We start from the raw sequence: 4,672 nt of genomic DNA, 5'->3' as shown, positions 1-4,672 counted from the left end.
TCTATTTACAACCAATTGAGTATTATTATTATAACCAAATGGCCATGAGGATATCTAGGTTCCATAATTTTTCCTACAAGGAAGTATTATTGAAACTTTACAAAGAAGTTCTGTAAGAAGGACTTAAACCTAAAGATAAATAAATAACTAAATTTTTGAACATTTAATTTTATTGTTTAATGTTTATTTATTTTTGAGAGAGATAGAGAGAGACAGAGCATGATAAGAGGAGGAGGAGAAAGAGAGGGAGACACAGAATCTGAAGCAGGCTCCAGGCTCTGAGCTGTCAGCACAGAGCTGGACACAGGGCTCAAACTCAGGAACCATGAAATTATAGGAGCCGCTAATGAACAATTAAGTGAAACAAGACAGAATCAGTTTCAAATATACTAAACACTGTAACTGTTAAGTTAATTTGATTATTAATATTTCCTTACTAGGGACTTGTTATTAGGCTCTGTTTGTTTAGTCTATGTTAAGTACATTATTAGCTTCACTGAGCTTATCTTCCATTACTGGGGTTTAGAGAAGTCCTTGCTTGTTGCTTGCTTCTCTCTTTCGGTGCTGTAATCTTCCTTTCCTAGGCTGCTGTCCTGACTTATGGAGCTTATTTCTTTCTCCTTCTGGAATCAGCTTCCACATTCCAGCTGCCCCACACTGTTTTGTTCTGTCCATGATTTAGGTTGGTTTGGTACGACTTGAGGATTACTTGTCTTCCAGGGAAACTTAACATTAAGGTGAGAAAACAAACCAACCAACCGGCTTTCTGGCAGAAATGACCCCAGGAGGGCTTTCCTTTAGGAATCAAAGCATACTTACTCTTTTTGGTGCTTTTTGAAAAATTTGTAAATGTGAAATTCAGTGTCTTAGTAGTACTAGCCACATTTCAAGGGCCCAATAGCCACGTGTGGCTACCTTACTGGGCAATGCAGATAAAGAACATTACCATCATTGCAGAAAGTTCTATTGGACAACGATGTTTTAGATCATGTGTATTCTTTCCTTTGTTTCTTTTTATAATGGTTTATAAATTACTATAAACAATAAAATTATTTACAACTTGTGGGAAGCTTCTTTGCTTTCAAAATAAATTTAGATGGAAAGAAATCCATACCGCCATGCACATTATCTAAAGTAAGTGCATCATAAGTGGTCTTCTCTATTGATGTTATCTAACTTTGTCTTTTTTGACAAAGAATTTGTCTGAAATTTCTTTATTGTAACTATATAAAATACTGATTGTTCAGTTATTGACCAGGTTCTTTACTGTAGAGTCTCATTGAGAATATCTACTCAACCAGAAGTGGAAAGGAAAATGACTTACTTGGCAATTAATGTTTGGTTGTATTCCTTTTGTATTTATGTGCACTGAGGAATGGCCTGTGGGGTAGGGGAAATGATAGTAGAGTCATGTTTTAGGTACTTTAGGAGGCTTATCAAACCTCACATACTAATATCAGAGGCTACAATCCTGGAGGCCCACAGGCAAGGCTGCAGGTGCTAATCTATCTATCCATGTCTTTTTACTTGGGCTCGCACAGATCTGGCCCAGCTGGGGGTTTGGCTTTTATTTTTAAAAAGGTTTTTAACAGGGCGCCTGGGTGGCTCAGTTGGTTAAGCATCCAACTTCAGCTCAGGTCGTGATCTCACAGTTTGTGGGTTCCAGCCCCACGTCAGGCTCTGTGCTGAAAGCTCACAGCCTGGAGCCTGCTTCAGATTCTGTGTCTCCCTCTCTCTGTGACCCTCTCCTGCTCACACTCTCTCTGTCTCTCAAAAATAAATTAAAAACATTAAAAAAAAGTTAAAAAAAATAAAAAGGTTTTTAAATGTTTTTAATCTTACAGAGAAAGAACATGAGGAGAAGGGGAACAGAGGGAGAGAGCATCTTAAACAGGCTACATGCTCAGCGTAGACCGGACGTGGGGCTTGATCCCACAATCCTGGGATCCTGACCTGAGCCAAAATCAAGAGTTGGACATTCAACCTACTGAGCCACCCAGGCACCCCATGTGGTTTGATTTTTTAAGAATTAATTTCCTTCCTTTAAAATTGGAAATATTTTTAAGAATATGTATTTTTGTTCTCTTGAAATGTCAGATCTGACAATACCTAATTTAGACTTTTGCAGGGTAGCTCCGTGGAATCAGCAGCCCCCTCTTTCAGAAAAGGCTTGTACTTTATGCTTTCAAGTGTGTGGTAGCACCCACCCCTCGCCTCTGTCTCCCACAGCTTCGCTGGGTATGCATTTAGGTCACTGGCCCAGGCCACGTAGGCATCTGAGTTTGAGTTTGCTCCCTATTTGAGGAACAACCAACACGTATTCTTTGTAGCTCTGGAACTTGCCTCAGAAACTCAGTGATTTGACACAAGAGAAATCAGGCAGCAACAATTCTGTCCTGTCTCCTTTTGGATTAACCCATATTTCATCACTATTTCCACAAACTTCTACCAGTGTCTTGATAGGTTTTATTGGTGTTCATCAGAGTGGGTCATTGTTATGGTAGCACATAGTATATGCACATCAAAAAGTATCAGTTGGACCTTATGCACAAAAATGTCATGAGTTAATTACCAAAACTATCCTTGATAATATGACACATAATAAACCAACTTTAATTTCAATAAATCCATTTTTCATCCAATTCTGTCCTTTATTGGGAGAGAGTCAGAGAGGTCATTTAGTCTTCTCAGAGTTGCTGAGGGGATGTCTGTGGAACTATGTGTGTTTTCTGAGACCCACGTGTCTGTATGAGAATAAGATAAATATCTGTATAAGACTGTTAGGCTGCTTTTGAAAGGCAGGTATAAGGGAGGCAAAAATGTCTGTAGAATAAATGTTAATGACGTCAGTCGAACCCTCCGAAGCAATTAATCTGATTGCTCTTCTTTTTCTGTGTGTTTTGAGGTGGTTGTTCCAAGCCACTCCTACTCTTCTAAAATTACATCTTCTGGGTACAGAGTTCACTCTTCACAGGTGCAAATATATTAGGAAGCAGGGGACCTGTTGCATAAAACACAGGTGTGACAAGGAGTATTTCCCCAAGGTAAGAAATAGCTACAGAAATATTTAAGTAAGAATTATGTGGAACATCTTGTATATTTCCAGTTCTGTTTACTTTTCTTTCGTGGTAATTGAAAAGCCCAAGCAGCTTTGTTTTATAAATAATTTCTATGCTCCTGGAGGCATAATTCTACATTAACCAGATAATCAATTTCAGATTAGGCTATATAAAGATGCTTATACATGCCATGTTGCGAAGGTGTGGGCAAGCCCAGATAAGACTGAAAATCCTATCTTCTTTAGGGGAAGCCATAACTAATATTTTTGGAAAGAGTATTATTTTGAGGTGTTTAAGCTGGGTTTTTTTTTCTGTTTTTCTAATTAAGAGAAATTCCAAGTGAACCTAGAAGGGCCATCCTCACTTCAGAAATAGAGACTGATGCATAGAGGGAAAGTAATATGTGCAAAACCTCAACACAGGATAGTGAGGAAAGACTTCGGTTTCTAATTTCAGGCTTTTGTTTTCCTAACTTGTCAGGAAATTGAACAAGGGAAAGAGACTGGCTGCAAATTTCTGTAAGGAATTGCTCTAACTAGAGTTTCTGGGAAGAATTCCAAGGAAACAGACCCCTCAGCGTCATGGACTGATGTCACAACCCTGTTTTGCTCTGATTGACGACTCAAGCATTAGCAGAGGGCTTCGCCACAAAAAGACAGATTAGAGGCATTCACTCATCCTGGCACTGGTGGCTTGGGTCATGATCAAAGAGGGAAGGAAGTCAACTAACTGGAGAAAGAGACCTGTGTTTCATTTTTCACCCATTGTTTTCTCTTCCTATTCCACCTTTTACAGGGAGCTAGAGCTCACATTACATACGCTGCCTGCGAGCTTTTGAATCAGAACTCGAAATACCCAATTTGCAAACTGTCAGCAGACACCCGTTAAGGGAATTGTCAATGGTGGGCAACAGGCGTCTGAGCTCCTTTTACCTTCCGGTGGGAGCGCAGCGACCGGTCCAGCCCCTGGCGTGGCGCCCTGGGTTTGTCCTTGGCCAGTTGTGCTAAGCTCTTCTGTGGTTCTGCGAGGGTTCAGGTCCCCACTTCTGCTCCTAGAGCAAACAAACAAAAACAAACAAGCAAACAAGCAAAACAAGAAGCAACCCCTGGTTGGAAGTTGTGGGATTTTCTCAGCCCTACCAAGGCACGGGACTCTGCCTCCACGTCTGCCTCCCTCCAACTAGAGGTCTCCTCTTGCTCGCAGCTCCGGGACCTCAGCACCCTCGCCCCAAGCTGGGTCCCCCCTCTCCGCCTTCTCCTTCGCCCTCCACTTCCCCTGGCCGATTTGGTGAACCCCCAATGCAGGAGCTTTTCGCATGGCCATCTCCGCGGAACTAGGAGCGGAGAGCAAAAGAAGGGGTTCGTGGAAGGGAAAGGAAATTAGAGTGGTGCAAAAGCCCAGAGTATCCCAGTTGGGGGTCGCCAGGAGAGTGGGGTGAAAGCAGCAGTTGCAGGAGATAGTTGGGATCCGCGAGGGGGCGCCGCGCCGAGTAGGGTCCCGCAGCGCGGGCTTCCGAACGCGGACGGCGGCGACACGGTGGGCGCTGTCCCCCTCCCTCGCCACGGAAACTTCCCATCCAGCTTTCTGCGCAGCAGGACCCTCGCCTTCCCCCC

At 42.5% G+C, this 4,672-nt stretch overlaps 1 long non-coding RNA gene across 1 annotated transcript; it reads right to left on the bottom strand.

The window, feature by feature from the left end:
- Positions 1 to 2,616: 2,616 nt before the first annotated feature.
- On the bottom strand, positions 2,617 to 4,567 carry LOC115302534. The gene is made up of 3 exons (XR_003913532.1): positions 4,199 to 4,567; positions 3,992 to 4,110; positions 2,617 to 3,001 (listed from the first exon to the last, which is right to left on the bottom strand). It is a non-coding gene; the product is annotated as an uncharacterized LOC115302534 (long non-coding RNA).
- Between the last annotated feature and the right edge of the window lie 105 nt (positions 4,568 to 4,672).

Source organism: Suricata suricatta, chromosome 1, assembly GCF_006229205.1.
Source record: "Suricata suricatta isolate VVHF042 chromosome 1, meerkat_22Aug2017_6uvM2_HiC, whole genome shotgun sequence".
In the NCBI taxonomy this organism is placed as follows: domain Eukaryota; kingdom Metazoa; phylum Chordata; class Mammalia; order Carnivora; family Herpestidae; genus Suricata; species Suricata suricatta.
This window is presented reverse-complemented; position numbering and strand designations above follow the sequence as displayed.